At 40.0% G+C, this 11,464-nt stretch overlaps 1 long non-coding RNA gene across 1 annotated transcript; it reads right to left on the bottom strand.

The window, feature by feature from the left end:
- Positions 1–680: 680 nt before the first annotated feature.
- LOC102027135 lies at positions 681–4,827 on the bottom strand. Its single transcript, XR_265185.1, has 3 exons — positions 4,723–4,827; positions 918–1,045; positions 681–823 (listed from the first exon to the last, which is right to left on the bottom strand). It is a non-coding gene; the product is annotated as an uncharacterized LOC102027135 (long non-coding RNA).
- Between the last annotated feature and the right edge of the window lie 6,637 nt (positions 4,828–11,464).

Below are 11,464 nucleotides of genomic sequence, written 5' to 3'. Positions count from 1 at the left end.
GCCCGCCGCCAATGGCCGTCCCAGGCCGCTCGCTGCGAGGCGGCTCGGCCGCGGGCCGGTCCTTGTGCAGCTGGGTCCCGGCGTTTCGGCTCCGCGGCCGCGGCTTTCCGCGGGGGAGAGCGCGCCCCGCTTACCCGAGGCGGGCCGAGACGGTGCTTCTCCCGAGACGTGCGGGACTGACGGTTGACGCCCGGAAAATGCGCGCCGCGGGCGGGGGAGGGGCGCGGGCGGCGGGGGCAGGTGGGAAGAGGCCGCTTCCGACCCGCACTGCTGGGCACTGGGCGCTCGAGGCGGCCTCGCCACCTGCTGCGCTGGCACGCGGGGGCAGCGAGCGGAAACAAAATGCGCCCGACCGCTCTCTGCTCACAATGGGTGTTTCCAACTGTAGGTCATACTTACTGCGACCAAGTTTCAACTCTTCTTTGGTCACTTGCCCTCCAGAAATTTTAAGAAAATGCACTTTTACTGCAGGTTCTCTCCCTTTCATCTAGCAATTCCGTCCAATAAAAATACAATGTAGGGTGCAAATGCGGGCCACTATGTAAATAGCCCAGAGCCACAAAATAAAGCAGTAAAAAAGAAATGAAATTTAATGTATTTCGTTTACCCCAATATAGCCAAGGTGGTACCATTTCGACATGTAATTAATATAAAAAGATGAATACTTTTTCTCTGTTGAAATTCGGTGTATTTTACACTTAAGGCACATCTCATTTGCGATTAGATTCATTTAAGTGCTTATAAGACATACGTGGCTAGTGCTTGTCCTATGGTACAGCACATTTCTAGTCATGTAGATGTGAATTCTTGTTTTTGTCAGGCCCTAAGACACAAATGCCAAGAGGAGGATTAGTGTAAGTGATGAAAAAAGGGAAAAATAAACTTCTTTACTGTTGGATTGAACCGTCTCGACAAACCTTGACTTTAGCCCTGTGATTTACACAGTGCTTAATGTTTCTCCATCTTCCGTCACCACAGTCATTTCAGATAGGGTCAAAAAACACTAACCATTTTCTCGGCTCACCAACAAAACATTAATCTTCACCTAAATGAATAAGAAAAATGGCTTTAATAAGGACAACCAGGAATAAATGATCTGTGTTGCTGATGTCAGACAGTATTATAAGGTGTATATCCTTTTGTTCTTAAGGCAGGGTTGTTGTCAGGGTTTGCAAGGAAAGCAATACAGAACACATAATTTATAGGATTATTTTATAATAGTCACCTAAAAAGTCATACAGGAAATCTGTCCATATACTGAAGATCCAAAGAATACCGCTGAGGAACTGGATCCTATGATAAATCCCTGCATGAGTCCAATTGAAGACCCAGAGCCCATGACAATGCCTCATGCAAGCCTATTTCAAGGATCTGTGCTGGGAAGGCCCAAGATAGTGGTGGAAGCGAGAAAGTCTGTGCCAGGAGGGTCAAGGATCTGTGCCAGCAGGCTGAGGAACCTGCACTGGAGCCAGGAAGCAACACTCAAAGTAAGGACCAGAGCTCCCCCGAAAATTACCACAGCCATCCTCAGCAACCATGAGGTCTCAAGTGCCTTCAATGATGAGAATAGCTGAGTTCATATCAGGAAAGCCAGCTCGACAAGCTTCTCCAGGACACTGAGCAGTGCACCGTCTTCCCCTTCAGAGCCAGGAAGCGATGCTCAAAATAAGGACCAGAGCCCCCCCAAAGTGAACCATAGCCATTCTCAGCAACAAGGTCGTGAGCTCCTTTGACAATGAGAACGGCCGAGTTCATATCAGAAAAGCTAACATGACAAGATCCTTCTTGAAAAAAAAAATCCTCCTCGAGACCCAACAGCTTCTGCAGTTCTTTTTGTTTTGTTGGCAGCAATCCTCAGGTGGGCCTTCCGCATCCAAACTGATTTAGTTCCTCCGGGTGTTACAAGTTGACCACCAGTTGTCAATCCACCACAAGGGTCTTGCTATGTAGTTCAGGCCAGCCTTGCACTCACTGTATATCCCAGGCTAGCCTCAAACTCACAGTGATCCTCCTTGCTCAGCTGCCCTAGTGGTGAGATTATAGGTATGCACCATCATGCTGGTGCAATATTAGGTTTAAATTTGTGGTGTGTAGGTGTAGTCCCAGCCCTCAAGAGGCCAAGGCAGAGGATCAAAAGTTGGAGGCCAGCCTGGCCACATAAGGAGTTCAAAGCCAATCTGGACTACATAGCAAGACCCTGTCTCAAAAAAGGAAAAATGAAAACAGTAACAAAAATTAAGTGATGCTGCTAACATTTTGAAATCCATTATTGTATGTAATTATCAGTCTTGTGGCCTGCACTACTGTATTACACAGAAGGGATCCATAAATTATGCTTAAAAACTCAGAGTGACTATTCCTGGATGCTTTGTTGGCTTAGATGTCCTGACTCTGTCCCTATGTAGAATGTCTATTCGTATTGGGTTAATAATATCCCTTCATTATTGCAGGCTGATCAGGTCCACAATCTCCCGAACAAGTGTATGGTGAAGGCTAAATAAAAAGAGGCAAATGGAATGATTTCAGGGCTCCAGGAGGATCAAAGCCCTTTTACAGAATTTAAGATTCTCTCAGGACAAGACCAAGACCTTCTCTGCGTGGCCCGTATTTATTTGGTTATCAGAAGAAGGGAGGGGAGTACTTAAGAAGGGCAGAATCACTCAAGGACTTCTCCAACTAGAGGTGTTAAGGTAATAAGTTAATCCTTAATAAGGATGAAGTCAGTCCACCCAGGAGTGAAATGCTTGAGGATATAGTCTATCTAGTTGAGATCAGATCCAGGTGTCCTTGGCTGTGATCTCGTTTTATCCTTTGAGGCTTTCCGGCTTCATCCACCATTACAGGCCTTAGCAGGGATTAGTGACTCACAGAGGTTCACTTACTTTGAGTCCACCACCCATCTCCAGACAAAGAGCCTAGGCCTTGGACAGACTCACAAGTAAACAGGGAAAGTCAATTAGTTAATTTAACTAATTGCTCAAGGCTGCTTCATAGTGGTCTCCATTATGTTCTCACCATCTTTCTTCATCCCTTGTCCCATGGATAATAGACCTTTTGTAATACTAGGAAACTTCCTGTGTGAAGATGAGATTATTCTGCATCCTTGAGAATATGAGGGTACTTTATCTCTGCAGGCTTCTTTTGTTAGATAAAATTGGGTAATTCAGAGATATCCTTGGTTTTTCCCTACTTGCTATTATGTAACTTTAGCCCTAGTCTTGCACTGTGTGAAAGGCGGACTTGGGAATAATATGAATAGTTTTAAGATCATGATAATAATAGTCAGTATGTGTTGAATGTGTTATTATGTACCAGTCACGGTTTCAAAGGTTTACCTTTTTCATTTTATTTAATCCTCAATACTATGTGAGATAAACATTCTAGAATTCTCACCTTACAGATGAAGTGCCAAGATAACACAAGAATTCAGAAGCATTTGGGAACTATCATAAAACTGACTGATAGGTGCCAAGTATTGCAAAATGGCAAGAAAAGAATTCTCTGTGAATGCTCCTCCTTTACTTTTAGGCCCTTCTTATTAATTCATGTCCCCAGGAACCTGGGTCCTGGTGCAGGAAGGAACTGCCTCCTCATTTCTGGTCAAGATACATAGGCAGCTGTGCAGATGTGTAGGTATAATTTATTGTAAAGTAGATTCAGAGAGAATTACACTTTCAAGAGAAAAGATGGGCCACATCACAAAGGCATCTTCACCAAGTCTGGGTATCTTTTTATCCACATACGAGTTACTCCTGGGATTCAGGGAATTAAAGTAATTATGGTACTTATCAACATTTACTTAGGGGGCTGGGGATTTAGCTCAGTGGCACAGTGCCTGCTCGGCAAGTGCAAGGCCGTGAGTTCAATCCCCGGTACTGGAAAAAAGAAAAACAAAAATAAAATAAATAAATAAATAAACATTTACTTAGAAACTACTTTGGAATTGCAAAATGTCTCTCTGTCCTTTGTAAGATGGTCGCTATCTCCACAGGGGATTTAATCAGGTAAGAAACTTATAAAAGAAATCTATAAAACATAAATTCTTAATTTAAGCCAGATTCCAGCCCAAGGCAACAGGGCCTTTAGAGAACATTTCCTTTCCTGATATCATTGGGCAGTAGGCCATGGCATCCAGGAATGCTGTATGCCTTGTTTTAAAATTAGAGTCAGGTAGCCAGGTATCAGAAGGGATGCATACAGGGTGTAACCTTAAAATGTCACTGTGCTCTGTGGTGTCAATTTAGGTCTGAGACTGAACAAATGATTATGAATGTATTCGATATTGAAGTGTTTGTTTCTTAACTGGAAAGGCATGCTATTTTGGACTCCTCCCTCTTTTCCCTCAGACTCACTATTGTCTAACTACTTGCCTAACAATTGTAGTGTAGGCAGACTAAATTCTGAGAGGTTGGAAAATGTGTTGTAATATAAGAAACGGACCTGCTATCAACTACGGCAAAGATGTCTTCTTAAACTAGGTTTGCTAAGTGTTTTCCAGGAAGATTTCTTTAAATTGCCTATCTTTGATTCTTTCTCACTATAGTTGCATCCTAGGAGAGCTCTGTCTTGGCACCTAGAATGTTCAGTTGTTAGTATTTTGTTTAACTGTCTTGTCCATTAAAGTAACCTACGAAAGGCAGAGAATGCCTTCTCATCTCTGAATCTTTAGAGCCTAATCCAGCACTTTGTCCGTAGTAGGCTTTTAACAATAACGGTACGTACCTGCTCTTCACTGGATCACCACCAGAGTGACAATAAAGAAAACTGATTTTCAGAGCTTACTGACTTCAGCTTCATCATCAGGGCTTGTAGGTTTAGATAGTGCAGCCTTTTAGTCTAGTTAATGGGAGAAATTTTCATAACTATGAAGTAGGAAATTTTTGCAAACCACATATCCAACAGAAGATATCTAAGGGGCTGGGGATTTAGCTCAGTGGCACAGCGCCTGCCCGGCAGGTGCAAGGTCATGAGTTCGATTCCCGGTACCAGAAAAGAAAAGAAGATATCTAGATTAAATAAAGACTTTCAAAACTCAACTGTAAAAGAACAATTCAAGGTGGGCCTGATGGTGCAGGCCTATAATCCCAGAACTCTGGGAGCCTAAATTAAGAGAATCATAAGTTAGAGCCCAGTCTGGGCAACTTAGTGAGACCCTGTCTCAAAATTTAAAATTATAAAAGGGCTAAGGAAGTAGTTTAGTGCAAAGGCCCTGGGTTTAATCCTTAACACCCACCCCCAGACATAGAAACTGGGCAAGATACCATTCATTAAAAAGAATATACAAAAAAAATATACAGAGAACATATAAGCTCACGAAAAATGTTCAGTAGAATTAGCCATTAGGTAGGTGAAAATTAAAACTCCAATGAGATTCTATTACTCACTTACCAGAATGGCTAAAATAAAGTTTTTAAATGATAGCACCAAATGCTTGAAAGGATATAAAGAAACTGGAAACTGAGCCACTCATACACTGCTGGTAGAAATTTATAATGGTATGCTCACTTAAAAAAACATTTAACAGTTTCTTTTAAAATACATATGTTTATACACAGTACCTCATGTGATGGTTAAACTGTAATCTTGATTGGATTAAGAGACTCTTGGAGAGGTGATTGCATCATGTGGTTGCTAACTTAATCAGTGACTTAATCCACTGATATTTGTAGCTAAATGTGCTGTTAGGATATGGGCCCAGGGTAGAAGTGGGTCACTGGGGCCATTCCTTTGGAAGGTGTGACTCTTGATAGTACTCCTCCCTTGTGCTCTGCTTTCTCTCTTTGTAGCTTTGCTCTCCCATACCCTTCCACTATGAAGTTCCGACCTTGGAACCAGCCAACAAGGGACTGAATCCTCCCAAATCATGAGCCAAATTAAACCTCTCTTCCTTTAAACTGCACTTGTCAGGTATCTTACACCAGCAAAGGTCAGCTGACTAGTGAACCATTCCAAAGAGATGAAGATTACGTTTACACAAAGCCTGTACTCAAATATTTATAGTGGCTTTTTAAAAAAATGTCCTTGAAGGAATGAATAAACTATGGTACATTTATTTAAGCAGCAGAATACTACTCAGCAAGAAAAAGGAACTACCAATATAAAATATCTCATGAATTTCTATAATCTTGAAACTGAGGTAGGATAGAAGAAATTAAGGTTAATAGAAAGGAGACAAAGAAAATTACAATTTTAAAATTATACTTTTAAGAAAAATTGAAGTGTCAGGATACAAAGTTACTCAGGTCTCTTTGCCTTTCAATAAACTGATCTCTCCCAAATTCCTAAGGGTCCTAAAGGCACAGTAAATGTGGGCCCATGCTTCTAACTTGTAGGGAGGGCTTTTTCATCTGTAAAATGGTCCTTTCACCTACAGAAAGGACATCATCTTTCACTTGTAAACCGAACTCTTTCTTTCCATAGATTTCTATCCCTAGAACTACAATAACATAGAGTCCATGGTAATAATGTGCCTTTATCTCTTGAGGACCTGTGCTTTATTCTCTTTGACTGTGTACTTTTAAAATTCTACCTAATAAACCTCCTTATGTCCCATACTGATGCATCTTGAAAATTCAGTTTCTGGCTGGGCTTGATATTGCAGACTGGCAATTCTAGCACTTGGGATGCTGAGGCAGGAAGATCATTGAGTTCAAGGAAAGCCTGGGCTACATAGTGAATTCAGGGTCAGCTTGAGTTACATTGCAAGACTCTGTCTCAAGAAAATTAATTTTCTATAATGGAAGCCAGGGAATCTACAACCTTCATCTCTCCTTTGGGCCTTCTCTGCCCCTGTTCAGTGACAAAATCAAAATGGAAAGCAGATTAGCAACTGCCAGGGATTGATGGGGAGGGTAGGGTTTGGAGGGTAATAGATGTGGTTATTAAAGTATAGGTACTATGATGAATCCTTGTGATGGAACTGTTCTGTTTTTTAATGTAATGACTGTCATAATCAGTGTATTGCACAGATTAATCATTCTTTATTTTAAAGAGAATAAAAAAATAAAAATACACACAATACAGAATTTGAAAACAAGATGAAAGATAACAATATGCGATGTAACAACCATTGTTAATTCTAGGACTTGCATCACTGTCCATTTAAAACACTATTTAAGTTTCAACTCTCTGAGCTTTCTTTGAATTTCATATTGTGTGCATGGCTCTTATGTCTCTCCTATTAATAAATCTATTTTTTTTGTTAGTCTATCTATATTGCAATATTATCTCATAGGCTAAAATTATAGAAACTTAGGTGGGAAAAGAAAATGTTAAACTTCTGGACAACCACAAATCAGATAGCTTAAAACAACAGAGATGTATTCTTTCACCATTCTAGGGACCAAAAGTCCAAAATGAAGGAGTCATTAAGGTGGATTGCTTCTGGGGGTGCTGAGGAAGAAATCACCCCACACCTCTCTCCTATCTGCTAGTGGATTTCAGCAATATCTGCTTGCATCTTCACATGCGTCTCTTTGTCTGCCTGTCTGTATGTGAATCCTTTTTCTTCAACAAAGACAATAGTCAGTGGACTGAAGGGCACCCTAAACCCAGAATGATTTCTCTCCACATCCTTAACTAATTACAGTTGCAAAGGTTATATTTCCAAATAAGAACGCACACAAAAAATAGGGGGGGGGGCAATACTGAGCCCACTACCAGAGGCATCCTATGTGTTTATGGGAAACACAATGTAAAGAGCATGGGGGGGGGAGGATGGAGATATCAGTTTTTGAATTTAATGTGAAAATCCTAATTCTTGGGGAAATATCAGATGAAAATTCTTTTGTATTAATAATTAGAAGAATTTCCTTCGTTATATAGTTGGTTTGCTTTCTTGAAATATACTCAAGCTCACTGAATTTTTCTTTCCATTTTTTATCTAGCCTTTTTTATCCTGAAGGAAATACCGTGCATGGTTTCAGAAAGTTCCATCCATGGCTGGCGGGCTCTAAAGCAGACACAGCAGGGCGGAAGGGCCTGGCAGAGGCAAGTTGCTCGACCCATGCCAGTCAGGAAGCAGAGAGAGAGCACTGAAAGAGCCTAGGACAGAAATACACCTTTCCAGGTCATGTCTCTGGTGACCCAGCTCCTCTGCCCAGGCCCCTCCTCCTAACAGCACACTGAGCTAAGAAGTAAGTGGATTTGTTCCTGAGATCCAATCACCTTCCAAAAGCCTCACATCTGAATGGGATTTCTTTTTGAGATGGGGTCTTGCTACTATTTTTTACATATTTTTATCACCATTATCAAACTGCCACATTGTAAAGTCCCACAATAATAGTCCACATTTTTATAATCATTAACTTTGCAAATATTACATTTAATGAAAAATTCTAGTTCCATTTTTTTAAAGCAGTACTGAAGAGTGAATGTGGACCTTCGCACTAAGCTACACCCCAGACGTTTTTTTAAAATTTTGAGACAGGGTCTTCATAAATTGCCCACATTGCAAACTTGTGATCCTCCTGCCTCAGGCTGCCAGAGTTCTGGGATTGTAAGTGCAGCTATAACAAAATACTTGCTGCTTCCTGAAGGTATAAAGCTGTTGCAAACTTCCCAGCCTTCTTATATATTTTTATTCCATCTAGAATGCTCTTCCTGCCCTCTTTGTAGATTTGTGCTCATCCTTTGAGCTCTTGATTTTGTCTGTTTTTCTATGAAGCATCCCAGTAAGTCTTGTTCAGTTCATACTTCCTCAAGCTCAGCGCAATGTTTGGCATATAGAAAATGCTAAATAAAAGTTAAATAAATAAGAAGTAGCTACTATGGAAGAAAGACAGAATGGAATCATAGCTCTAAGTATTCTGAGGGTTACTTAACTATAAAAATATGGAGATAAGAACTATTTCACAGGTTATTTTATGACAAGAAATGAATTTTAAAAGCCCAGAGTCTGGCAATTATAGATTTTCCAAAATGTGTCCAAGTGACTTTGGAAAAGATACAAAAAACAACAAAGAAAAATAGGTTTTCCAACAAATGATACCAAAGTAATTGGACATCCATAGGCAATAAATAAATAAATAAATAAATAAACTTCATCCTAAGTCTTGCAACTTATCTAACTGGTACAGAATGGAACCCAGGTCCCATTTGCCCCAGCTATTCCCCTTCTAGGTGTCTTCCCAGAAGAGCTGAAAACATCATACCACAGCTAGATATGTGGACCTCTCTTTATAGCTGCACAATTTGTAATAGCTAAATCTTGGAAACAACCCAAAGGCCCATCCACTGAGGAATGGATAAAAAATATGTGGTCTTTTATGTAATGGAGTATTATTCAGCCATAAAGAAGGATAAACTGCAGACGTGTGTAGGTAAATGGATGCAATTTGACTCCATACTTATAAGTGAAATAAGCCAGATGCAAATTTGTGAACATCGTATTCTCTGTCTAGTGTGAGAAGCTGAAAGAGTAAATGTGATCCAAAATGTACAATTGATATTGTAAAATGGAAGGAAACTTCACAAGGAAAGAGAAACTGGTTTAGGGGAATGAGAAAAAAGACGGAAGGGGAAAGCAAAAGGAAAAAATACATACATATAAAAGATAGTTAAGATAATTCTATTACTAATTTCTCTCAGTTCATTGAAGAGATAGGTTTGTGCTAATATTGTCTGGACAGTTAAATGTTGATGTCTTGTACTCTGAGTAACTAATTTAAAGACAACAATATGCAGTGTATTAGCCACTGTTACCCTCCTATCATATTGTTTTGGAAGTTTGTTTTTTGTTTTTTATATTTTGTTTCTTTTTCTGTAAAATTCAAATTAAAATTTTAAAAAAAGAGTGGAACCCATATTTAAATGGGAAGCCATAAAATCTTCAGAAAAAAATAGGAAAAAATCTCCAGGACCAAAGGCTAGTCTTAACACTCAAAGCATGGTTTATAAAAGAGAATACTGATCAACTGAAATCTGTCAAAAAAAATTTAGAAAGGTCTGAAGAGCTGGGGTTGTAGCTCAGAGGTAGGGTGCATGCCTAGCAGGTGGTCATGAGTTTAATCTGTACCATGCAGGCACGTGTGCACCCACAAACTTTTGCTCTGTGAAAGATTGGTTAAAAGAATGTAAAAACAAGATAGACAAAAAAACATTTTAAACACATATCTACAGAGAACTTATTTCTAAAGTGTACAATGTGTTGGAAGGTGATCGGATCATGAGTATAAGGGAGCCCTGCGCTCATCGACGGATCAGTCGCCTGATAAATTCGTAGCTGACTTGCTGTTAGAAGGTGGGGCCTCGCCCGAGGTCGCCGGGGTGTGACGTGGCTGCATCTCCCTTCCGGCTGCTTTCTTTCCTTGAAGTCGGCGGCTTTCCCCTGCCAGGCCCCTCTGCCAGGCCATTTCTGCCTCGGTGTGGGCTGACCGGGGATTGAAACTGTGAGTCACAATAAACCTCTCCTCCTTTAACTTGTGGATGTTGAGTATTTGGATCCAACAAGAAAGTCACTAAGACAACAAAGAACTCTCAAAAACTAAACAGAAAAAAGTCCATATAGAAAATGAGCAAAACAGTTTTCAGAAGAGGAAAATAAACACATGAAAAGTTGGTCATTATCACTAGCTAGTGAGGAAATGAAAATTTAAACCACACTGAGACCTCACTACACATCTGTAAGAATATCTACAATAAAATGAGTGACAGTATCAAGTGCTGGTAAGGATGTGGAAGAACTAGCTCACTTGTATATCGCTAGTAGGAATGTAAAATAGTATAGGCATTCTGGAAAATAGCTTAATAGTTTCTTAAAAAATTAAACATGCTGCTACCACAAGCAATTATATTCCTGGGAATTTATCCCAAGGAAACAAAAATTTATATTCACACCAAAACCTTTACATGAACGTCCATAGTAGTCTCATTTGTAAAAGCCAAAAACTAGAAACAACCCGGATGTTTCTAGTCAATGGTGAGTGGTTAAACAGACTATTGTACATGCGTACTGTGGAATACTACTCAGCAGTGAAAAGGAACAAACTATTAATACACACAACTTGAATGAGTCTCCTTAGAATTATGCTGGAAGAAAAAAGCCAATCTCAAAAGAGTTACATAATTTGTTGAAATAACAAAATTATGGAAATTCAGAACAGATTAGTAGTTGCCAGAATTTCAAGAGGGTAAAGGCAGGAGGGAAGTAGATGTGGTTATGAAAGGGCAATCTGAGAAGCCCTCTGGCAATGGAAATGTTCTGTATCATCCCTGTACCAATGACATTGCCCTGACTTTGACACCATCCTATAGTTCCACAAGATATTAACCGCCACCGGGAGAATCTGAAAAGTGCAGGGTATCACTGTACTACTTCATACTCCTGTATATGAACCTATAACTACCTCAAAATAAATGTTTAATTAAACAATTAAGCCTGGCAGGTATAATAAAGCATTCTTGGTAGAATTTAGATAGTAGAAGGGACAGTTGAGTATATTAAATTATTTGAAAGTAACTGTAT

The sequence above is a fragment of the Chinchilla lanigera genome, unplaced genomic scaffold (genome assembly GCF_000276665.1).
Source record: "Chinchilla lanigera isolate Chin_1 unplaced genomic scaffold, ChiLan1.0 scaffold00336, whole genome shotgun sequence".
Classification (NCBI taxonomy): Eukaryota; Metazoa; Chordata; class Mammalia; order Rodentia; family Chinchillidae; genus Chinchilla; species Chinchilla lanigera.
The sequence above is the reverse complement of the archived record's forward strand: the minus strand, read 5'-3'. Positions and strand labels throughout refer to the sequence as shown.